The sequence below is a fragment of the Schistocerca piceifrons genome, chromosome 4 (genome assembly GCF_021461385.2).
Source record: "Schistocerca piceifrons isolate TAMUIC-IGC-003096 chromosome 4, iqSchPice1.1, whole genome shotgun sequence".
Lineage (NCBI taxonomy): Eukaryota > Metazoa > Arthropoda > Insecta > Orthoptera > Acrididae > Schistocerca > Schistocerca piceifrons.
In genome coordinates, this window is record NC_060141.1 from 334,460,495 (window position 1) to 334,487,632 (window position 27,138).

The window sequence follows — 27,138 nt, forward strand, 5'->3', positions numbered from 1 at the left end:
TGTACATATTGCTATTTACAGCGTTATTAAGTTGATTGGGAACAATACAGATGTTCAGTCACACACAATGAAAAATAAGGAAAGGCTTTACTCGTTCGTGCTTTATTGATCTTTACTACAGTACTGGAATGGACATCACGGGCCAGGATCAGTATAACTAATGACTGACCAAGAATCTGACGGAGAGGTAAATGGTAGTTGTACGTAGTTGTGTGACTGGACATCTGTATTTTCCCAGTTCACTTAAACAACAGTGTAAACAGGAATAAGTGCAGCGTTTATTGCATCGTAACACATCAATCACCTCAAGATTACGAGCAATGTGAGGTTCACACATGCATTTCAGGATGTACAATAGCACCAAATTTCGTATATTTTAAGCGTCAACTTGACGTGTAAGGTGGCTATATATTCGCACCTTACAAGCACTCATCCACATACTTTGCCGTGAACTACAACCACATTGTCACGTACTCCTTGTAAATAATTGGTAACTGTTGTGTCGGCAGCCGGGCCGACACCGTGAAGTGGAGATGGCTGAAAATGCACGCTAGACTAACGCAGACGGGCGTGAAGTACTGGAACAGGATACTTAATTAATGTTAGGAAGAAAAGTACGGAGCAGGTTTAATACTTAACTTTAATTAATCCTTGTGGTACATCGATCTTGACGATACACAGGAGACTTTAAGTACAATCACTGTATGGCTAATGGCGCCTTGCTAGTTCGTAGCCATTAACTTAGCTGATGGCTATTCTGTCTCTCTCGGCTAATGAGAGAGAAAGGCTTCGTACAACTGGGCGGTAGCTAGGTTCTCGTACAACTGGGCGGTAGCTAGGTTCTCGTACAACTGGGGCGAGTGCTCTCTCGTATCACGAGACCTGCCTTGGTGGTGGCGCTAGGTCTGCGATTACACAGTGGCGACACGCGGGTCCGACATGTACTAAATGGACCGCGGCCGATTTAAGCTACCACCTAGCAAGTGTGGTGTCTGGCGGTGACACCACAGTAACACTTATTGCATGAAAGGTGACAGAGTGTCTTTATTATAAAAACAGCGTAATGAATGATTGTCTATACTAATAGAGGTTCGAACACCAGTGGAGATGAAACGGTAGACAGAACTCAAGCTCTGGGTGGAAGGTCCGCACAGGTGTTGGTCCTGCTTAAACACAGGAAGTAGCTAGACGGACGTCGTGGCACCTGAGCTCTGGAGCACATTAGGGTGACGGGCGGCCGCTATTGTATTAGAGCCAGAAGGATAACAGGATAATACTTCCGAACTCTGCAAATTTTGGATGCAAGTGAGAGGAACGAAGAAGCGGCACCTCGGAAACCACGCAGGCTGGTTTATTTCCAAGGATTTTACTCAGAAGCTTACCATTGTACGAGTATCGGTTTTTCCTCGCAAACTTTCCGCGCTGGACGACAAAAGACTACAATATGGTTGGTTTGCATTCGGAAGAATCTGTAGAGAGGGAGAACATTCTGTGGTTTCGGGAATATGATTCGTTTTTGGAGTTGCGATGGTTGGGAGCGGAGCCTTGCTGGGAAGCCAGCGGTGGAGAGACGTGGTCTTCCGTTGTGAGCGCCAGTGTGTGACGGTCGATCGGTATTATCTACGTTAGTACAGACGGACTTGCTGTCTTTGCTCTCAGGAGAGTTTATAGTTACAACAGTTAGGCACTGTACTGTTGCAAACTTATATGACTCTGGACTTCATCTTCTGGTTGGAAGTCGTCGTTGAGTACGCAGCGTTCAGTAATTGAGAGCACTTCCCCTGCCTATACTTACGTTGAGGCGTTATCTGAACTCCGTCCTTGTGGCTGGGAGTTCGGGTTTCTCGTCTGTAGAACACAGAGAGGAGAAGGCAGTATTAGAGTATATTAGTCAGAGGACTGCCTTCTGCCGACTTAGTGTTTGAAAATATTTGTGGCTGGAGTTCTTCCATCGTCGCAGACGAGTACGAGAACCCATCACTCCGACGCACCGGACGCAGTACATACGGTGATATCGCAAACTGCTTCGGCTTATTAGGCCTATAAAAGCTAAACAGCTGTGATCACGTTAGTTTATTTCCACTAAGGTTCAACACCACCGTAGATCATCTTTTAAAGTGGTGTCTTCTAGTGTTTGGTACGTAGATGATGTCAGTCATTTCGCGTTACTTATAACAGAGCGCGCAGTCATAATAAGTGGCAGATTTGGGCACTTGATTAATAATTTTACTTAGTAAGTGTAAACTTTGTAATATAAATTTTTTTTAATCTACAATAAATATATAAGCAAGAACAACGTTTATCATTTAGTAGGTTTAGTTGCCTTCATCATTCATTTATGTTTAGATTGTAATTTATAGAATCAAGAGATCCTAAGATCTGCTTCGGGGGTAGTCAGACAGGGCCAAATCTTCATTTTAGCGTTTATTATTCTCCGTTGTGCACATCATTTTACACCCGCCTGGAGTAGCATCTTGTACACTTTGCAATTTCTCGGGATGTAACTGATGTGTTGCGATGCAACAAGCGCCATCTTCTTTATGATTTTTCATATTATTGATAACCTAAGAAATTATCTGCGGTGTCCATCAAAAATTAAAAAAAGTTACGTTGATAATAATAATTGTTTACGTTTAAGAATGCTTCATAGTATTTACTTTCAAGAGTCCCTGCCTTACATTACTTCTCACGGAACTCGTTTTTCAATAACTTTTGTAGTTCCAGAGATATTTGCATTGAAACGTTTAAGTGGATCAACCTGTTTATGACGGGGAAAGTCAATGACTTACTCGACATGGACAGTGTCCCCGAGAATGCGTGTCTATGAATGATTCTATGAAAGGGAGTCCAAATGTAGACTACTACTTTCTATTTTCATTCCTCATTCCAGAAACCAGTAAACCCTGTAATGTTGTGGGTAATAATCCACAGAAACCAGTTTCTCAATAACAGTACGTTTCTCTGTCATCTACAAGTTGTTCTACGATAAGTTAATAGCTGAAACCGGTCGTGTTTTAATTCACATACCCAACTGTTTTGTGATCTATCACATCGTGACAATTTAAATGCGAATAAAACCATATGTGTGGGTTATGATAATCTCTGACATTCAATTCACGACTCCTCAATTCCATCATGATTCCAATTTGGCAATTTTTGTGTTGCGTAACATGTTAAACATATTTTCTTTTGGTATACTAAACTTACGTACATATATTGATATTCATTCAGATAAACTAATTCTGGGAAGCTATGTGGATATAGAAGCCATGTGTTTTCTGTTGCAAACCGGTAAACAAACCCACATCCATAACAGCTTTTGCAAGTAGTTCTCCCTTTTATATTTTATAGATGAGTTTGATATCCAAATGCAGTCACAGTGTATCCCCCTCTTATTAATTCATGGCAATGTGTTCTTGTGGCGACCTGCTTCTTTATACTTATAGTTTCCTCTACAGTACAGGTAAACCTAATCTTCCCTCCGACGACGTTTCTGACAGGGACGAACCACCCATAGGTTACGCAGGGTACACACACATAATTTCCAGGTGATTCGTGTTCTTTATTTTACACTGACGGTATCGGAGTAACTGAAGTAGTACTCCATACTACATTTTTATTCCTTTTTTGTTGTATGATCTGACAGCTTGTGATCGATTATGTTCTGCGTTAGTTGATCCTTTATTTAAGTGACTGTTTCTTTTTCAGTACTCTACTAAGAAACTGTTGATTTTGCCCGTCTATATTTGGCAAATTACAGATTGCACTGGCTTGACGCATTAATAAGTTCGTCCGCAGTATGGCTAGCTGGGGTTTACAAGTTACTCGAGACACACGTTTGTGTATGGGATTCAGCCATAAAGTTGCACCTCCCCTGCCACGCAGTGCTTGTTCACAATGGAGCATACCCCACTATCATTGTAGTCTCCCCTACCGCACCGCCAATGTAGCTGCACACCAGGCTATCGCGTAGGCACTCTATCCCTGAATCAATTGAAAATACGCTGAAGAAACTGGCACGACTGCATAACATCGTGTACGGCCCTCGCGAGCACGCAGAAGTGCCGCAGCGCGTCGTGGCATGGACTCGACTAATGTCTGACGTCGTGCTGGAGGGGACTGACACCATGAATCCTGCCGGGCATCCCATAAACCCGTAAGAGTAAGGGGGGAGGGGGTGGAGATCTGTTCTGAACAGCACGTTGCAAGGCATCCCAGATATGCTCAAAAATGTTCACGTCTGGGGAGTTTGGTGGCCAGCGGAAGTGTTTAAGCTCAGAAGAATGTTCTTGGAGCCATTCTGTAGCAATTCTGGACGTGTGGGGTGTCGCATTGTCCTGCTGGAAGTGCCAAAGTCCGTCGGGATGCGCAATGGACACGAATGGATGCAGGTGATCAGACAGGATGCTTACGTACGTGTCACCTGTCAGAGTCGTATCTAGACTTATCATCACTCCAACTGCACACGCTTCATACCATTACACGGGCTCCACAAGCTTGAACAGTCCCCTGCTGACATGCAGGGTCCATGGATTCATGACGCTGTCTCCATACCCGTACACGTCCATCCGCTCGATACCATTTTGAAACGAGACTCGTCCGACGAAGCAACGCGTATCTAATTATCAACAGTAGAATTCCGGTGTTGACAGATCCAGGCGAGGCGTAAAGCATTATGTCGTGCAGTCATCAAGGTACACGAGTGTGCCTTCGACTCCGAAAGCCCATATCGATGATGTTTTGTTGAATGGTTCGCTCGCTGACACTTGTTGATCGCTCAACATTGAAATCTGCAGAACTTTGCGGAAGGGTTGCACTTCTGTGACGCAGTCATCGTTGGTTCCGTTCTTGCAGGATCTTTTTCCGACCACAGGGATGTCGGAGATTTGATGTTTTACCGGTTTCCTGATATTCATGGTACACTCGTGAAATGGTCATACGGAAAAATCCCCACTTCATTGCTACCCGGAGACGCTTATTCCCATCGTTCGTGCGCCGACTGTAACACCACGTTCAAATTCACTTAAATCAGGATAACCTGCCACTGTAACAGCAGTAAGCGATCTAGCAACTGCGCCAGACACTTGCTGTCTTATATAGGTGTTGCCGACTGCAGCGCCGTCTTCTGCCTGTTTACATATCTCTGTATTCCAATACGCATGCCTATACTAGTTTCTTTGGTCCTTCAGTGTACAATGGCTTATTCCTCCTATTTACGCACAGTAAGTCAAATATCGATATTTTCTTTCATCTCCTTCTTCTTCTTCCTTTGTTCCTGGCCTTTATCCCAAATCTACACGGGTCGCCATGTTCATGACTGGTTTGGCAATGCTATACGTCGGTCCATGGCTGTTCGGGCATGCCGAGGCACGGACGGGGATTGCATTGTTGACGATTCCAGGCGACAGTTACGGTACGTGCATGCACGTGTTTTCCTCTTGAAGAAGGAGTATATCATGCAAATTACGTCTCTCGCTTGCTTGTGCAGAATTTATCACTTAACTCCACAGTCAGCGATGACAACTCGCAACAAATGGAATCGAAATTCACTAAAAAGCTCGCCACAGTCACGTTTAATGCTCACATGAGGTATAGCATTCAACGCGGAGCAGTCAAAACACTACTGAACGCTCATCGGCTGTCGGAGAATAAGTGACGTAGGTACACAGAACCAGCCTAAACTCGACCGCTATCGTTCGTGGTTCCAACTATAGTGGCAGAGGATGCCGGCTGACGTTGCTGTGTCCGACTGCTTACCCTAGCCGTCAAATGTCGCGTCACCTGAAGCACGACTTACAACCCAGCGGCAGAACTTCGTGGGATGGCGCCTCCCGGCCAACAATGCCACACGATCATTTCATTATTTTGCCCTTCCTGTCGCCACCACCCCTTCCCTCTGGGACGGATTCCGTCCATCCCATATTTCTGCGTATAATGTTATACAATGTGCAAGTTTTAGACTATTTCGAAACGTTTGCGAATCGCGTAACTGAGCGGGTTTTGGCTACGAGTTAGTTATTCACTTTGTCAGTTGTGGGAAATTGCCTAAAAACTACATCCAGGATAGCCAGCACAACGACCGTCTTCATTAATACAACGAACGGATCTGATTCGGGATCGGTGCGCCTCCCTAAATCCCGGCAGCGGGGCGCTAATGCGAGGTTGTTCCGGGCGGGTATTTGCTATCCTTGACGATGTAGAAATTTTAATGGCCATTTGTGTAGTACAGCGACGAACTACTGCTCGGAACTGTTATGCGAATGACGATACACGTGGTTGGGGTCTCCACCGTGTTCTCACGCAGCAGGCCGGCAGGGACGAAAATGTGGAATCTGAATGGTTTCCCCTGGGTGGGCCCCTCTTCCTCCACTTCCCGCCGAGTCCTGCCGCAGCCAAGTCGCGGCGCCACTTTCGTCGCCAGGAGGCCGCGCGTGCGGGTGGCGGCGGCGCTGCAGACGGCGACGTCGACCCAACCCCCGAGGCGCGCCCCCCGCAGCCACCCTCGCAAAACTCGCTTATTTTGGTTGCCGGCGCTCCTTTGTGAGGCGGCCGTGAATTGAACCAATCAGCGCTCGCATAACGACTTTACAGCTGGTTTCTTCGGAGCGCCGGGGATTGCAGGAAAGACGCCGCAGAATCAAAGACAGGCTATTAACGCCGCCAAAGGCAGCGAGGCCCGTATGCAGCCCGGCGACCGATCGACGGCGAATTTGTGTTACGTAATTTGCTGGCGCCGTTTCCTTCTCCTCCGGGATTTCTTTGGGCCCCGTTGTTGCTGTTCAGAAATTCGATTACGAAATTGTTATTAAATTTTACACCTCTTTCTGGAAGGCTTTATTTAGCTTTTGACCCTTTCTTTTGGAGAGGAGGTCGAGGAAATTTCTTGTGTGACACGGCGCGAGTTCTGCCGGCGTCGTCAACACAGGAGCGACTGCTAAATTGGATAGCATACTCATCGCTACTTCCCAGAACAGTCAGTTCCCGTCAAATGGACGAACCGCGCTACGATGTACGCCGCCAGTCACAGTCACTGATGGGAGCTGGTGACACTGACGATCACTGCATCAACATAATAAGAATATCAGAAGAATGGTACTGTACGAAAATGTGAATCCGACTGTTACTGACCTTCGATAGGCAGATACCTCCACGGACTGGGATATAATGGTAAAAGCTACTGAAACATTGGAATTGGCGATAACACGATTTATATATGAGACACTGAAATTCACCTACCACATTATTCGTTTATAAATATCCATTTATAAATTAAACGTTCTCTTGTTGCTCAGATATTCAGGAGACGTTTCGCCTTTTGTGTTAGTGACACCTTCAGTGAAATATTCTTGAATAATATAGAGTTTGGTTTTTACTTTTGTTACTTATAGACTGGAAACGATTCACACCCTCATTTTCACATGACTGAAAAGTTACATTTACTTTTTGTCTGTCCAGAAAATTTCGGCGTTTGCTCTCATGTAGTCGTTGTTTAACACACGCATTTCCAATTCAAGTATGAAAATTCGACACATATTCGTGTCAACAGTGTCTTATATTTTTTTTGTTTTTCTACATTTTATTTTATGTACTCAGTATTATGTGAAGCGGTTCACTGGTGATCTGCAAATCTCTTCATATTGGCAACACGATAACTGTGGTGGTTATTTGTGGCAGAACTGTTTATTTATTTTTTAACTGTTGGCTATTTTGTGTACAGAAATCTTGCCACTCAATTGTCTGTTTCCTGTGCGCACTTGTTTGTACTTGTGTATGAAAGGGGACGGGGAGGGGGGGGCGACGTATGCGCTTGCGTGTGTGTGTGTGTGTGTGTGTGTGTGTGTGTATTTCCGATTCTGTAGGACCGTAATAGTTTTTCCAATATAATAATATGGAAAGTGGGGAATGGAGAAGAGTAGCATGTTTATTAGAAGGAAGGTAACTTCATGTGAAGACATTGGGAGAGTGATGTTAACGTTATAACGGAAGGTGGGGGGGGGGGGGGGGGAGGGGGCATGGTTGCAGAATGATATTCGATGTGGCTAGAATAGGTGTCATAGGTGTCAGAGAACAGATAAATGGGTGGTATCAGCGGAGGAAAGGGGGGGGGGGAGTGGTGGGTGGAGGGGAGAGGAGCTTTACGTTTAGACCAATGGATTTTTCGGTAGTCGTTATTAGGAAAGAACTGAGGAATAATGAGGAGAAGGGGGACTGTGTGGCAATATTACGTTGATCACCCATTAAGATCTTGTTCTACAATTCTTTTTATGAATGTGAACAACAAGTTATTTGTCATGTTCACTTGCTCATATTCAAGTGTTTGCTATTCTTCTTCGCTTTTGTGTACATGATAATTTTCTGTTAAAGTTGGGTGTTTTTATATAGCTTACTCCGATTGTTTCCATGTCTGCTTCTCGAGAGGTTGGACTGCGATTAAGATCTTTAAGATATTCTACGCATGTGCATGGATTTGTTCTCTATTTCCGGGCTCTGATGCGTCTTTGTGAGAGATGGCAAATGTTCTACCTACGTTGATTAGAGAGTGAGTAAATGTACTGCAACATTTGAATGGTAAGAAATCGATTTTAAAATTATACAAAGACTAATGATTACACTGTTACACATATTGTACGAGAACTTTAAGAGGAATCTCAGCGAGATGGCTGATGGGAGCTGCTGAATCGATACAATTCGGATGACATCGACCGGTGTACATTGCTCTCGGCAGTGCCATCGTTAATTAGCAAACAACATTGAGATTAGTTCCTCTACGTCTATACAATCAGAACACTCAAAAAAGCTCACGAAACAACATATATTAGTCCCCCATTAAACCTTTATCAATGGTTTCATTCTGTATCCAGTACTTTATTAATTTTTTTGAACTCCCGTTGCTTTTCGCAAGGAACTACTGATGCTATCGTAAGACATAGACATCTAGTTGTACACTGAGGCACTACGGAACTTCTATGAATGTCGTGAACTGTAGCGGCCACTTGGAGCGCTAAAAGCGACAGTCGGCGTAAGAGATTTTGACATGTTCTTTGGTCTTCTTTTATATTAATCATATTGTGTATATCATTGACAGTGAAAATAAGTATTATCTATACTTCGTGCAATTATAATTTTGAGTTTGTACGACTGCTTTTATAAGTGGTTTCGAAATGAAAGTATGTACTTTTGACATAAATCTATTAAATTTTTGGTCCATTTTTGGTTGTTATCTAGGAGTATAGTTTGTTTTAGGCATTGTGAGTTCATGGAAATTTTTCGAGATGTGGGATTATGTCAAGGTTAAATGCGAAATTGCTTTCAAATATATCATACAGAATGATGGGTGGTCCCAGTGCTTCCAACATGAAACCAGCTCGTTAAAACAGTTGATTGTTTTGCATGCTTGACATCATTCAGGCGTGGGGTCCATTTACAATAATGTGAAATATAGAAGTAAAATCTTCAACAGGCAAGATCGAAAATCATAATGTTAGTTTTGATGACTGATTTCGGCAAATATAAGTTACCATCAGCGGATCTGACGCAAATACATCTCAGTACATCTCCACGATGAGTATATACTCTACATACGATGGAGATGTATTGAGATGTATTTGCATAAGATCCGATGATGACACCTTGCTCTTGCCGCAACTGACCATCAAAAATAAAATTAAATTTAGCGATCTTGGCTGTTGAAGTTTTTACTTTTATATTTCAAATTGATTGCTTACTTTTTGCAATACTTTCTTGCATTCGTTGTTCAGTATAATAATAAACTTTAATATTGTCAAAAATTATAACTTAACATCCCAAAGTGAAACCACCTCCTTAGAACAATTGATTATTTACATTCCGTCTATTTCTTCTTGTTTTCTTTTCCTACTGTGATAAATGTCAATTTAGTGAAAAAAATTGAAATTAATTTTTTTATGTTGTTGTGACTAAAAGGGTTTAGAGAGAACACTAGTCGGTTTGAAGAGCTGTAGATGACGAAAAGCTGGTACTGGTCGGTCGCCTGACCTTCCACCGCTTACGTAAGTCGTGGGAGTGAAGTGGTGTGTATGTGAGAGTCGGTGGTATGGAATCATGCTGTAAGAAGGGTTGAAGATATGACCGACAGCGCAATTATGCGTTTAACCCGCAGTGTATGGTCTGTGTGGTTCAAACCAAAGGTGGTTCTCCGACATTTTGGGTGTGTTTTTCGTGCAATGGCTTGGGCCCACTTATTCAGGCTATCGTGAACATGAACCTGGATAAAAAAGTGTTGAGGCTCGAACAAGAATGTTTATTTGAAAACCATCGGTGACCAAGTGTTTTTTTTTTCTTTCTGCCACACACGATTAGTATTCTGCGGATACTGCCGTCTTCCGAGACGACAACTGCCTTGTTCATGGGGCTGCACGCATACGTTAGTGGTCTGGCAAACACTCAGGCATCCTACCGCACCTCTACTGATCCACGAAACAGCGCACGAAACGTAACAATAGACATTCTAGTAATCTGGTTGCCCTACGGAATCCAGTCATTTATGTCTGACGTCAACTGGATATTTCTGTCTGGGCCATATTGTCCCCTTGAAAGTGATAGAATTATCAGAATGAGATTTTCACTCTGCAGCTGAGTGTGCGCTGATATGAAACTTCCTGGCAGATTAAAAGAGTGTGCCCGACCGAGACGCGAACTCGGGACCTTTGCCTTTCGCGGGCAAGTGCTCTACCATCTGAGCTACCGAAGCACGACTCACGCACGCTACTCACAGCTGTACTTCTGCCAGTACCTCGTCTCCTACCTTCCAAACTTAACAGAAGCTCTCCTGCGAACCTTGCAATTTGGAAGGTAGGAGACGAGGTACTGGCAGAAGTAAAGCTGTGAGTACCGGGCGTGAGTCATGCTTCGGTAGCTCAGATGGTAGAGCACTTGCCTGCGAAAGGCAAAGGTCTCGAGTTCGAGTCTCGGTCGGGCACACAGTTTTAATCTGCCAGGAAGTTTGATAGAATTATGTTCAATTTCTAATTTACGACCCACGTTCCAAAATGCGCCGAAGTTCTCCTGCATACTAATGGATGTAGCACTCTGGAGAGAACGAATGCTGCGGAAAAATTGATTATCTGTAGCTTAGGGAAACGTATCCAGTGTGGATTTTCGCTTTGCAGTAGAGTCTGTGCCCATTTGAAAGTTTCTGGCTGATGGAAAGTGTATGACGGACCGAGATTCGAACCTGTGGCCTTTGCCATTCGTGGGAAAGTGGTCTGCCGTTTTAGGTATCCAGACACGTCTCAGAATCCAACTTCTGTGGAGTTTGGAATGTGGGGGAACCGATAATGCCAGAAGTAAAGCTATGAGGGCTGGTCTTGACTCGCGCCTGAATAGCTGAATCGGTAAAGCACTTGCCCACGAAAGGCAAAGGACATAGGTTTGTGTCCCAGTCTGGTCTATATGAAGTTTCCGAGTAGCACACACTCCGCGGTAGAGTGAAAATTAATGCTATAATATATGAATTTAATGTAATTTTCGTACTTTCGGCCAGCATCCAGTCACTGTTGTTGCCTACGGAGAGCAACCTTCATGTATACATACGTAGTGAGACAACAGACTTTCCTAACAGTGCAGACGACGCTTATAACAACTCTGGATTCGTATACGAACTAGAGATCACAAATCAGCTCCGTATCCTCGTTTTAAACTCGTCAGAGATTACTGTGATATTTCCGAACTCGCCGTTTCCCTGTGCCCACAGACTCGACTCGTATCTCTCGGCCGAAGCCCAATCGTCTATTGTAATAAAATAAAGCGCCTACAGTAGTCCTTATGAATTTATTTATAGTGTAGCTACCAATTTCGGTGCTTCAATGCGCCGTCGTCAGGCCTTAGTTGATGCTGAAGGGGTTATCACGATCCATATATACGCTGCATCAGGGCCAACATAACCTTTTTATGCAGACTATCTGTGACTGTGATGTCAGTACTCCGACCGTCGCTGATGATTTTGTTGGTAGTGGACTATAGCGGGAAACTAGTGCCAGATATCACTCCTCCTCTAATCGAGCTCATTAGCAATTGTGTGCTTTGCATCAGTTAATTTTCGTCTTACACCCTACACAGTATCACAAAAAACACCTTCATTGAAGGCCTTATGCTCCCGGCAATCGGTCATTTCCTCTTGTCAATCCTACTTTACAGCGGCAAGATCGTGTACGCGTAAGATGACCTAGTGGATAGCCCGTCAAAAACTGAACACAGATCAAGCACGAAAACAGGAAGAAGGTGTAATGAACTGCCAAAAAAGGCACAAATATAAACAGTGAAAGGGCTCAAGAACACGATATGCAATAAAGAGCGGCCTACGATAACAACGGCATCGTGGGTAAGTGGTCACAGTGTTTGACTGCCAATCGGGCGGGCTATATTCAAAACTTATTTATTTATTTTTTTTCCACAACTTTCTGTGGTCTTGCAGTTGTCATAATATACACTGGTTATAGAATATGACCCATGAGATAAGAATACGTGACCGTCGCAAGTATATGTGATGAATAGTGAGCGCAGGCGAGATACCACATAGGCGTCTCACAGAAAAAAAGCAACAAATAAAACGGTGTGAACTACGCTACAACAAAGGAATAAAGGAATTCAAGAGTCAAGACTTCCAAAACGGAACGCAACTTCAAAAACGTTAGAAACATATGATTTGACAGAGCACAGAGAAACTGTGATTGTGAAATTGTTGCGTTCATTTGTTGCAGCTTATGTGACAAACTATTATGTTGACATCATTTCCTTGGGAGTGATCACATCCACATTCACACGAACACCTATATCGGGCAAGGAGGCACATCGCACTCACTTACCAGTCGTACAAATTTGGTGCGTCGTTAAGAGATTCCTATCATATGACATATGTACTGTCCACTAATGTCGTGTATGACACACCAGACGTGTTTTCCGGTGGAGGATTCGGTTGACTTGTTGCCTTGTCGTCAAACGTTTGCTGTCTCCATTCGAAAGTTAATTCCTTTCAGCTGCTAATACAGTAGTTGTGCAGAATCAACTGACATTATAGCTCTCCACCTTACACCTCGCTGTTGCAAACGGACGTTACACCACGACACAGACAAAAATCTGAATAACGCGAACAGTGTAAAGTAGAAAGAAAAATAAGAGCACGAGGGAGGTTTGGATACTGCTCGCCCCGTTGACAGTCCAACACCGTACCCACTCAACCACCACACTCTTTGTGCTTCTCTCTTCTCTGTATTGCAGTTCTTGTTTGCGGACCGTTCGCTGTTTCTATTTTCTTTTTTTTTTCTTCACAGTCCAGTACACCTTCTGTCTGTTTTCATGCTTGACCTGGATTCAGTTTTTGAACGGCTGTCCGCTGGGGCCTCCTACCACTAAATCTGAAGGGGGTGCGATGGGTAGTTTCCCTTGTAAGACTCGTCATACTTATGGGAATTACAGCGGGAACAGAGGAAGCCCGTTAGCACTGATGTAACAGCAGCTCTTTGATTTGTGAAGTATGCAACTGATCTCTGATGCCAGCAAGTAAGACACAATTGATTTTGTGACACAGATCCAGTTGGGCATCTTGCGGGAGACAGTACATAGATATTCAGATTCCACTGACAGCCAGGAACTTCATTTTCAACCGAATGTGGTGCGTTGTTCATTGTTATAGTGAGTCATATTATTTAAATGACAGGCTTACAAACGCAATTCCGCTCCATTTGCTCTCATAGACGGTGCTAACTGCACAGAACATACGACTTCTGCGGCAGAGCACCATCCTTATTTAGCACGAGGGGAGTGTTGAGCAAGCCGCCAGCCTTGTACCGAGCAATATTAGCATATAGACGCGACTCGGGTCGACCGCTTGACACGTCGTCGATTGCGGAGAGATTGGCTGCCTGCAGGGTAAGTGCAAGAAAGGGAGGGAGGTCGCTAGAGTTGGTCGCCGTCACCCCCGCGCTAAAAATGTAAGTTATGGCGGCGCCTGGTGTGCTGGGGGCGGCGGCGGCGGGGGCGGCGGCGGCGGCGGTGGGTGAAATATTAAAAGAGGGCGCGGTGGCTGGCGCTGGCAGGGCCTGCCAGAGATGTGAAGAAACCGAATGAGGGCGGGTTGCTCTCTGCGCTCCACTTTCCGATCAAAAATTAAAGGGCTGATCAAAGGCTGTCAGCGACAGCTTGCCGGGTCGCCAAGGCGACGGGGCGGCGAGGCGCGACGGGCGGTAATTCGCGGCTGGGGGGCGCTCCGGGCGTGGGGCGGACCTCAGCAGACCGGGGCAGCTCCACGGCCTCGCCTCCCGCCGTCAGCGCCACAGCCACCCCTGCCGGCTTGCCGATTCCATTCCGCTACTCAGACTTCCTGCTAAGCTGTACGGGCTGCAGCTCAAATACAGGGCTTCCGACTTCTCGAATACGTCAGTCATGTTTCTGTGCTTGCACTTAGAGAAGGTTCGTAACCTTCCTCCCACCTTATTTCTCTTGAAAGTAGCAATTTCTTTGCGACAATCAGATGTGAGTCACGGACGATTGACAGAGACGACACCTTCCATACGGAACCTGCGCAGTGTGTGAGAAAAGTAATGAGACGGACAAGACTACGAGAGATCTGGAAACGATGTGATGTTCTACTTGTGCCGCTCCTGTTCCTTATTTATATAAATGATATGCCCTCTAGTAATATGGGTAACTCTAAAATATTTCTGTTTGCTGATGACACTAGTTTGGTAGTAAAGGATGTTGTGTGCACCATTGACTCGGTTACAAATAGTGCAGTACATGACCTCAGTTCATGGCTTGTAGAAAATCAACTAACGTTAAATCACAGTAAGACTCAGTTTTTACAGTTTCTAACACACAATTCAACAAAACCTGACGTTTTAATTTCACAGAACGGGCATATGATTAGTGAAACTGAACAGTTCAAATTTCTAGGTGTTCAGATAGATAGTAAGCTGTCGTTGAAAGCCCACGTTCAGGATCTTGTTCAAAGACTTAATACTGACATTTTTACTATTCGAACGGTATCAAAAGTGAGTGATACTTCGACACGTAAATTAGTCCACTTTACTTATTTTCATTCACTTATGTCGTATGGTATTATATTTTGGGGTAACTCTTCCCATTCTACAAGGATATTTTTGGCGCAGGAACGGGCGGTTCGGGCAATAAGTGGTGTGAGTTCACGAACCTCTTGTCGACCTCTTTTCACGAGTCTGAATATTTTGATATTGGCCTCTCAATATGTATTTTCCTTATTGTCGTTTCTTGTTACCAGTATTAGTTTATTCCTAAGAATAAGGAGCTTTCCCTCTGTTAATACTCGGCAGAAAAAAAACCTGCATTTGGATCGGACTTCCCTAACTCTTGTGCAAAAAGTGTGCCGTATACTGCTGCATCCATTTTCAATAAGCTGCCACTCGAATTAAAAAATCTTAGCAGTAATCCACGCGCTTTCAAATCGGAACTGAAGAGTTCCTCATGGGTCACTCCTTCTATTCTGTCGAGGATTTCCTTGAAAAATTAAGCTGATTCTTATTGTATTGCTGATAGCATTTACTTAAACTTATGGACTGACTTTTTTCAGGTTCATGAACATTTATTTTTATCTGTTATTACTTTTATGTTGTAAGTTCATGTACAGACACGTTCCATGACCTTGGAGATTTGCTCCTCAATTTGGTCCTACGGAACTTGACGTGTAAATAAAATAAAAAAAATTTAAAAAAAACAGGCGCTCGTCCCTTCAACATGCTCAGTCCGAATTTCTGCTCCGTACAGCCATCCACGAGGGAACAACAGGAGTGGAAGACCAAGAACGAAGTGCTTGGATTAGAAAGGGCTTAAGATAGGGTTATGGTCTTCCGCACCTGCTGTTCGATCTATACGTCGAGGAAGCAACGATAGAAATAAAAGAAAGGTACAACAGTCGAATTAAAATTCAAGATGATAGAATACCAATGACAGTTTCGCTGATGACATTGCTGTCAGCAGTGAAAGTGAAGAGCCGGCCGCAGTAGCCGAGCGGTTCTAGGCGCTTCAGTCCGGAACCGCGCGACTGCTACGGTCGGACTGATGACCACAGCAGTTAAGTCCCATGGTGCTCAGAGCCAACTGAACCATTTGAAAGTGAAGATGAATTACCGGATCTGCTGAATGGAATGAACAGTTTAATGAGTACAGACTATAAATTGAGAATCAATAGAAGAAAAACCAAAGTAATGAGAAGTAGGAGAAATGAGAATAGTGAGAAGCTTAACATATGGATCGATGATCACGGAATTAACGGATTCTGCCACCTAAGTAGCAAAATAACCAATGACGGACGGAGCGAAGAGGACATCAAAAGCAGACTAGCACTGGCAAAAAGGGCATTCCTGGCCAAGAGAAGTCTACTAGTATCAAACACAGGCCCTAACTTGAGGGAGAAATTACTGAGAATGTACGTTTGGAGCACACCATTGTATAGTTGTGAAACATGAACTGTGGAAAAACAGGTACAGAAGAGAATCGAAGCTTTTGAGGTGTAGTGTTACAGAAGAACGTTGAAAATCGGGTGGACCGATAAGGCAAGCAATGATGAGAGACCCCACAGAATCGGCGAGGAAAGGAATACATGGATAACACTGACATGAAGAAGGGACAGGATGGTAGGACATCGGTAAAGACATCACGGAATAACTTCCACGGTACTAGAGGGATCTGTAGAGGGTAAAAACTGTAGAGGAAGACAGAGACTGGATTAGAACGTAAATGATTGAAGACGTATGTTGAAAGTATTACTCTGAGATGAAGAGGTTGGCACAGAAGGGGAATCCGTAGAGTGCCGCATCAAACCAGTCATAAAACTACTGACTGTGTGTTACGAAAATGGAACACCGGAGTACAGAGCAGCGTTATGCCATCAAGTTTTTTTTATTAAACTTGAAGAATCCGCGAGCGTGTCCTTTGAAGAGCACACGACAGTGAGCCGGACAATCTACAGGAAGGTCCAATCACGTCAAAGAGGTAAGGGCGACAGGCCCCGCAAGGGCATTTGCCCTGGTGGACCGCTGCAGACTCATGAACAGGTTTTAAACACGATACATAGAGGGAAAGTCTCCAAGAACAAATGGATCAACATAGTAAAACCAGATCTGGAGCAACCTGAAATTTCACTCGCAATCGTAGAGGAACAGTCCAAATAACGGTAAATCACTCTACAACTAGTATTCCCAAACGTCTCTTACCAACAGAAAGAGAACATAAACCAGTAGGCCGAAGCGGACAAAGAAGAGGAAGCATGCTCACAACCATAAAATTAAAGCTTTCTGATCTAAGAAGGCACAGAAGACACGTGTAAAGAGCCACGACGAGTCCTGTGGTGGTAACCTAGCCCAAACGAAAAAAAGGAGAGCTCAGTAGGTTCTCCAGAACGAGAAGTGGTCTTCCTCGAGATCTACTTCTACCAATTTTTCTTTTCTTCTACAAATACTTCGTGTCAGCATTTTGCAAACATGAGTTATTAAGCTGACGGTTCGTAATATTCACATCTGTGAGAACCTCTCTTCTTTCCAACTGAAATTGTTGCACACTTTTTGAAGTCTGATGGTATTTCGCCTGTCTCGTATATCTTGCGAACCAGATGGATTAGCTTCCTCACGGCTGACTCTCCAAAGAATGTCGATAATTCTGAGGAAATGTCTCCTACTCCAGGGACTAGCTCGAATTAAGTCTTTCAGTGTTCTGTCAAATTCATTAGCAATATTACATCTCCAGTCTCATCCCCATGTACATTTTCTATATTAGTGTCCTTAACTTTGTTTCCCTTATGTGGACTGTAGATATATTCGTTCCACTTTACAGCCTTCGCTTACTTGTTTATTGCTTGCCTGCTATCTGATATGTTAATATTCAACTGGTACTTCTCTTTCCTCCAAAAACCTTCTTAATTTTCAGATATATAGTATCTATCTTCCCTATATAATCATACATTCTGCTATAGTTTTTCATTTTACCTGTTCTTAATTTACCACTTTCTTCTACCTGTCGCTCTCATTTTTTTAGATGTCTCTACCCTCTTTTGCCTGCTTCATTTGCTGAGTTTTTATCTTTCCTCCTTTTGTATATTAAATTCGATCTATTTCATCTATCAAGGCTATCTGTTCGTCTTCTATTGCATTCATTTCTCCTGTTTCAATCAATCGTAGCTTAAAGTTTCCTATTGAACCCTGAGCAACCTATGTTTCTTCGAATTTATCCAAGTCTTTATTTGATTTTCTTGCATTCTATAGTTTATTTAGCTCTAATCTCTAGTTCATAAATAATAGATTGTGGTCAGAGTTCTCATTTTCATCTGGAAATGATTTTCACTTTAAAATATGATTTAGAAATCTTTGTCTTTTCATGTATCTGAAACTTTCTGATGTCTTCAGGTTGCTTCCGGGTATAAAACTTTCGTTCATGATTTTTAAGCCTAGCGTTACCAATGATTAAATTGATACACTGACTAAAATTTTAACAAATAACTCCCTCTTTCATTGCTTCCCTCTACTCAATATTCTCCAACTATTTTTCTTTCTCTGCCTTTTTCTAATATCGAACTCCAGTCCTCCATCACAATTAAGTTCTCATCACCTTAAAATATCTGCGTAGCTTCTGTTATCTAAAAAAAGTCTTTTCATCTTGTTCATAATTGCCAAGTTATTGGCAAATAAGATTAGAAAGAACAGTATGAAGTTGTGATGCAAAATTTATTAAATTTTAGGCCTAGTTTTTGCTTGTTACTTAGGATTATAATTTGTTTTAGGCGTCATGAGTTCATGGACGTTTAGAGATATGGGATCCTGTCCAGAAAAAATGCGAATTTGCTTTCAAATGTATCACATGAAATGATGGGTAGTTGAAAACTGTATGTCCCGATAGTTCCAAAGTGAAAGCACATCTTTAAGACCACCGATATAGCCTTTAACAATTTATGTCGATGTTGACTGTAATAACACTAATAGTCCATTCTAGGTCTGCATAATCTGCAGAGCTAGTAGGCCAACAAAAGTGTACAACTGTTACGGGTATTGGCTTATATCTGTCTTGGCAACGCTTTTCATAATAGCTTACCTGCAGTCCTGCTTTCTTATCCATTGTAAGACTGGCGCCTGCAATACCCCTATTAGTTTCTCTGCTAATAACCTTGTATTCATTTGAGCAGAAGTCGTGTTCTTTCTGCATCCGAACTTCATTAATTCTCACATACCTATTCTATTTAGGCTGATTTCAGATAGAACATGTAGAACAACGCGATGGCACGTGTAATAGAAGTAAATTAAAAAATTAATCAAATAAAATGGAAAGGGACTTGAGTGAGGTGGGAAAGAAAGACCTCTTAACATAATCATATTCAGTAGAAGGTTTAGATTTTCGCAGCTGTGGTTGGTAGCGGAAAGTTGTTGAGGCACACGAAGAGGAGAAAATGCTAGAAAGATTATCGAGAATATTTCACTAAATCTTTGAAAATCAGATAATATAAGAAATACGAGAGTTAAATACGTAGTAACTGCGTGCATTTTTTTGCGACTTCTTTGGCCTCTGCAGTGCGTGCGAACGCAAGAGGCCGAAATGCTGTGGACAGGATTCTACGTGGTATACGAAAGTACCGTGAATACGGAGTGTCGCAATTTAATTTCAGCAGCACTTATTGACAGAATGTCGTTCTAGCGTCTTAGATGCCCCTTATTTAATACTCCGAACGTTTTCAGTGAAGCTCAAGACACAACCTGTAGCAAAGATTTTATTAGCATTTTGCGAGACTGCTTCGGTAAGAAATAAATTATAATATACAGCGCGTAAACAAGCAACGTACACAAAATTTTGGAATTTTTGGAGGAAATAGAAAAATACTTTCTTTGTATGACAAAGAATGCCTTAGTCGCACCGTTTACCCGCTAGGGACCATGAAGGCTTAGACGATAGTGCGAGACCGTGTTCAAACTGCAGTATGGTGAATATTACACTCCTGGAAATGGAAAAAAGAACACATTGACACCGGTGTGTCAGACCCACCATACTTGCTCCGGACACTGCAAGAGGGCTGTACAAGCAATGATCACACGCACGGCACAGCGGACACACCAGGAACCGCGGTGTTGGCCGTCGAATGGCGCTAGCTGCGCAGCATTTGTGCACCGCCGCCGTCAGTGTCAGCCAGTTTGCCGTGGCATACGGAGCTCCATCGCAGTCTTTAACACTGGTAGCATGCCGCGACAGCGTGGACGTGAACCGTATGTGCAGTTGACGGACTTTGAGCGAGGGCGTATAGTGGGCATGCGGGAGGCCGGGTGGACGTACCGCCGAATTGCTCAACACGTGGGGCGTGAGGTCTCCACAGTACATCGATGTTGTCGCCAGTGGTCGGCGGAAGGTGCACGTGCCTGTCGACCAGGGACCGGACCGCAGCGAAGCACGGATGCACGCCAAGACCGTAGGATCCTACGCAGTGCCGTAGGGGACCGCACCGCCACTTCCCAGCAAATTAGGGACACTGTTGCTCCTGGGGTATCGGCGAGGACCATTCGCAACCGTCTCCATGAAGCTGGGCTACGGTCCCGCACACCGTTAGGCCGTCTTCCGCTCACGCCCCAACATCGTGCAGCCGACCTCCAGTGGTGTCGCGACAGGCGTGAATGGAGGGTCGAATGGAGACGTGTCGTCTTCAGCGATGAGAGTCGCTTCTGCCTTGGTGCCAATGATGGTCGTATGAGTGTTTGGCGCCGTGCAGGTGAGCACCACAATCAGGACTGCATACGACCGAGGTACACAGGGCCAACACCCGGCATCATGGTGTGGGGAGCGATCTCCTACACTGGCCGTACACCACTGGTGATCGTCGAGGGGACACTGAATAGTGCACGGTACATCCAAACCGTCATCAAACCCATCGTTCTACCATTCCTAGAGCGGCAAGGGAACTTGTTGATCCAACAGGACAATGCACGTCCGCATGTATTCCGTGCCACCCAACGTGCTCTAGAAGGTGTAAGTCAACTACCCTGGCCAGCAAGATCTCGGGATCTGTCCCCCATTGAGCATGTTTGGGACTGGATGAAGCGTCGTCTCACGCGGTCTGCACGTCCAGCACGAACGCTGGTCCAACTGAGGCGCCAGGTGGAAATGGCATGGCAAGCCGTTCCACAGGACTACATCCAGCATCTCTACGATCGTCTCCATGGGAGAATAGCAACCTGCATTGCTGCGAAAGGTGGATATACACTGTACTAGTGCCGACATTGTGCATGCTCTGTTGCCTGTGTCTATGTGCCTGTGGTTCTGTCAGTGTGATCATGTGATGTATCTGACCCCAGGAATGTGTCAATAAAGTTTCCCCTTCCTGGGACAATGAATTCACGGTGTTCTTATTTCAATTTCCAGGAGTGTATTTAAGAAATACTCTGAAAATGTTGTCCATTTACATTAATGCACACTGGCGTCTGCGTTTTAATGATCGTCTAAGACGCTCAAAACAGCCAGGCAACCAGGTGTTTCACTAATAGCGACTGCAGCTACAGTCAAAAGGACAACACGCTCTTCTGGAGTGTTTATCGGTGTCTCTTACACCAAAAGCTTCATATCCTCCCCCACAAAGAGAGATCCGTAGAAGTGATATTGCGTGAACGTGGTCACCACGACACTGTCCCACGTCTTCTAACCCAACAACTAAGGGAAAAGTTATCTTAATGTTCTGCGACGTCAGCTTTAAAGTGTGGTGGGCTCATGTCATGAGTTAGAAAGCAATCGGACACCAAGAACTTGTAAACATCAGAAGAAGCTTGCACGTAAACACGACATAAACAATCGTAATAAAATTGTTTATCCAGTGACATGGACACTACTTGTGGTAATGATACTTATGCTTACCGGCAGTGACAAGTAATTATGTTTCAGATCATATTACAAATTCAGTGTATTGCATACCGAGAAATCATAACAACTTTGTAGGTTGGGTCAATGTTTTAAACCCCACCTATCTGAAATGATATAATTGTGAAATTTCTTCACATAATGAGCCTTTATTATCATAATGTGCAAGGAATACAAGAAGGAATGTGGAAATAGTAAACAATTAGTCGATTTAAGAATGTGGTTGCACTTTGTAATATAAATGTAATTTTTTTCACAAAATTAATGTTTATGATAGGATGAAATTGGCAAAAGGTAAACAATTAGTGGTCTTAAAGATGTGCTTTCACTTTGTAACTATCGGGACATACAGTTTTCAACTACCCATCATTTCATGTGATACATTTGAAAGCAAATTCGCATATTTTCTGGACAGGATCCCATATCTCTAAACGTTCATGAACTCATGACGCCTAAAACAAATTATAATCCTAAGTAACAAGCAAAAAATAGGCCTAAAATTTAATAAATTTTGCATCACAACTTCATACTGTCCCATTGGTTTCATTTCGGCTGTACACACAGTACCAATAGTACGAACTGAAATTTTCGGTACCATAACTGAGATATGCTTACTTTCACTGTCAATTATTTTCTCAATATAGTCTCCATATAAGAAAAATCGCATATCAGAATCTCCTACAATCACGTAGCTCCATCTCCGTATCGACTGTTTCTTTGAACGCTCCAAGTGACTGCTACAATGCTCTTCATTCGTAGAAGTAAGTGTGCCACCAGAAGTCTCTGTCTTGCAATAGCACCCGTGGGTTCACTCGAAAAAAGTAGCTCCAGGCTCAAACCGTTAAGGCAAATCCAAGTTCAGACCCTTCCCCTAGCGGGAAAACGGTGCAATAGCGACATTTTTGTTGTAGAAAAAAGAGTTTCATTCTATGTCGCCTAAACACTCTACCACTTTTTATAAGCCGTTTTTTGGCGCTCTGTGCGTGAAAGTTCCTTGCAAATTTGAGAAGACCAAGAACTAGGTAACTTGTCTTCCACTGGCAATGCTCTTACAGCAAGAGATACCAGGAACATCTCACGACTAGACCTCACAGCTCCGGTTCTATCAGTACATATTTGTTACGGTGCAGACAGAAAACATAGAGGCGTGTAACTGTATTGGCTGGGGTATGTCGACGGGTTTCTGAGGAAGACCATCAATAGTGTGACATGCCTTCATTTCATTAGAAACTTTCTTTTACCACCTGCTATCGCTATAAGACCCACCGCCTAATTTCTCAGGATTAGTTGATTTTGTCCACTTATCGCCGCGTCTGTCCGCCGAGCTTGGAGAATCCACAGCTTGCCACCACCAATCTCCGCTTCCACACGCACCATTGCCCGAGTCCGCCACGTAGTGACTGGCCACTTGTTTTACTCCTTTTTCTTTTTCGTCGAATCAGCTTCCTATTTATTTTAAATAAAATAATAATTTCGTTAAATAGAAATATATTTTTTTGGTAATTTATAAGGAACAGCAAACAGATGGTTGATGTTGGAACCGTCATCTCAATGTATGAGGATGAATACCACGGTATTTGTCATTGAGACGTTGACCCTCGGGTACCACACTCGATTATGTTCATATTATTTTGAACTGAGGGCAACTACAGCCAAATGTCCATATTTTTATAAGAAGACAAAAAACAACAAGAAGAAAGTCTTTAATAGAACCACAACCGGTTTCATGCACACCTGCAAGTGACGTAAACAGGGTTTACCAAGGAAATATTTTATAAATTTTTCTTTTTACGTTGGCTTAGTAAATATTGTTATATGGATTAGATATTCTATTCCATATAATATTATTTAATAAACCAGTGTAAAAAGAAAAAGAAGTAAAAGATTTCCATTCCAATCCCTGTTAAGGTCATCTGAGGATGCATCTAAATTTGCGTGCAACCCGTCGTGGTTTTAATAAATCCTTCCTACAGCCAGAGCGGTGTTCTTTGCCTTCATACAACAATACTTTGATTAACCTAGATCTAACTTGTTGGATATAATATACATAAAACAAAGGTTATCTGCAGGTTTATAGTGTCCTAACTAGCAGTGCCCTCGCACTGTTTAAAACACTTTTACTTCTGTACAATTCTGAAGTGACCTTTGGGCAACAATAAAAGATCATAATTTAATCTTATGTATGTATATGCAATATATTATCGCCAAAATATCTGGGGTTCATAGCTAGTTAATGTCTTCATCTCCTTCTCCTTCATCCATCCTATAGATTCTCTCATCATGTTGCGTATTTATATGCCCTCCATGTGGCATAGTGCGTTGGCATTCTTTGTAAGTCGTTTTAAAGATTTCATCTGCTAATTTGATTAGGTGCTTCCACTGATCGTCTTTCTCAATGGCTTCGTATATTTGGCTCTCAGTGGTTATGGTGTCTCTGTGTGATGTGATTCTCGTAGAAGAGGGCAGTGTGCTGTAGGGTTCCTGATACCCCGCAAGTGCAATTTGGTGTCAGACTCACGCGGTTGAAGTGTGTGGGATAAGGTCCGCGCCCAGTTAAGACCGGACCGGCATGTTTCAATCACTTAGGAGTGCCGGGTAAAAATGCGTCAATACTCCCTGAGAAACTGGGGAGAGGTTTGGAATTTAATCCATGTCATTAGTGCAAGGTCTGGCTGTACGCCACCAACTCTTCACCCCTTGGCGGCCAAATGTTCGTGATGAAAATTTTGTGCACCACCAGGATTGCAACTGGCTACCTCTAAATCGAGCACCACCACACAAACCTATGGAGGAGGGTTCCTAAATTCAAAACTTTGCAGAATTTTTGCATACCTTGCTGAGCTAGCACTCTTCGAAGAAAAGACATAGTGAAGAAATGGCCTATCCACAAGCTAGGAGTTGTTACCATAGTGAAACTCTTGCCTGTGTAGCTCAGTTGACAGAAGCCTCGCTCTGGAAAACACAGGTTTTGAATCAGCTAGGAAGCTTCAAAACAGCGCTCACTTCTACGCGGAAGGAAAGATTTATTCTTTAGTATACGGAGTGGATTTCCTGTTTATTCTAAGTTTTGTTATTTTGAAATTACAGTTTCCTTGAGACATATGCTTCTCAACTTTATCTTCGATAGTGATAGAAGCTGAAGAAATGTATTAAAATTTGTGGCATGGCTGGAACTTGAACCCAGGTCTTCTACGTATTAGGCAGATGTGCCAACTTTTACATTACTGGAGCAGTATGGGGAAGGGGGAAATGGGCTGAAGACATCTATCTACATCTACATGTACATCTACATGGATACTCTGCAAATCACGTTTAAGTGCCTGGCAGAAGGTTCATCGAACCACCTTCACAATTCTCTATTATTCCAATCTCGTATAGCGCGCGGAAAGAATGAACACCTATATCTTTCAGTACGAGCTCTGATTTTCCTTATTTTATCGTGGTGATCTTTCTTCCTTATGTTGGTCGGTGTCAACAAAATATTTTCCCATTCAGAGGAGAAAGTTGGTGATCGGAATTTCGTGAGAAGATTCCGTCGCAGCGAAGAACGCCGTTCTTTTAATGATTTCCAGCCCAAATCCTGTATCATTTCTGTGACACTCTCTCCCATATTTCACGATAATACAAAACGTGCTGCCTTTCTTTGAACTTTTCAGATGTACTCCGTCAGTCCTGTCTGGTAAGGATACCACGCCGCACAGCAGTATACTAAAAGAGGACGGACAAGCGTAGTGTAGGCAGTCTGTCCTTCCAATAAAACGCAGCTTTTTGTTAGCCTTCCCCACAACATTTTCTATGTGTTCTTTCCAATTTAAGTTGTTCGTAATTGTAATACCTTGGTATTTATTTGAATTTACGGCTTTTATATTAGACTGATTTATCATGTGACCGAAGTTTAACGAGTTCCTTTTAGCACTCTTGTGTATGACCTCACACTTTTCGTTATTTAGGGTCAACTGCCACTTTTCGCACCATTCAGATATTTTTTCTAAATCGTTTTGCAGTTTGTTTTGAACTTCTGATGACTTTATTAGTCGATAAACGACAGCGTCATCTGCAAACAACCGAAGACGGCTGCTCAGATTGTCTCCCAAATCGTTTATACAAATAAGGAACACCAAAGGGCCTGTAACACTACCTTGGGGAACGCCTGAAATCACTTCTGTTTTACTCGACGACTTTCCATCTGTTACAACGAACTGTGACCTCTCTGGCAGGAAATCGCAAATCCAGTCGCATAACTATTCGATAAGCACGCAATATCACTGAGAGCCGCTTGTGTGGTACAGTGTAAAAAGCCTTCCGGAAATCCAGGAATACGGAATCGATCTGAAATCCCTTGTCAATAGCACTCAGAACTTCATATGAATAAAGAGCTAGTTGTGTTTCACAAGAACCATGTTTTCTAAACTCATGTTGACTGTGTGTCAATAGACCGTTTTCTTCGAGGTAATTCATAATGTTCAAACACTGTATATGTTCTAAAATCCTGCTGCATATCAACGTTAACGATATGGACCTATATTTTGGTGGATTACTCCTACTACCTTTCTTGAATATTGGTGTGACCTGCACAACTTTCCAGTCTTTGGGTACGGATCTTTCGTCGAGCGAACGGTTGTATATTATTGTTAACTACGGAGCTAATGCATCAGCATACTCGGAAAGGAGCCTAATTGGTATACAGTCTGGACCAGAAGACCTGCTTTTATTAAGTGATTTGAGTTGCTTCAGTACTCCATGGATATTTACTTCTACGGTACTCATGTTGGCAGCTGTTCTTGATTCGAATTCTGGAATATTTATTTCGTCTTCTTTTGTGAAGGCATTTCGGAAGGCTGTGTTTAGTAACTCTGCATTGGCAGCACTGTCTTCGATAGTATCTCCATTGTTATTAAGTAGAGAAAGCATTGATTGTTTCTTGCCGCTAACATACTTCACGTACGACCAGAATCTCTTTGGATTTTCTGCCAGGTTTCGAGACAAAGTTTCGTTGTGGAGACGGTTATAGGCCGTCTCGCATTGAACTCCGCGCTAAATTTCGAGCTTCTGTAAAGGATAGTCAATCTTGGAGATTTTGCGTCTGTTTAAATGACGTGAAATGAATTTTTGTGCTAGCGAGGACATTGGAGTAGAGCAGTCCATGCAGCTGTTTTAGCTGCGGTAACGTAATGATAAACACATTCGTCTAGTAAGCAGGCGACCCAGTTCAAGTCCTGGCCGTCACACAGGTTTTAATTCATTTCTTTCCTA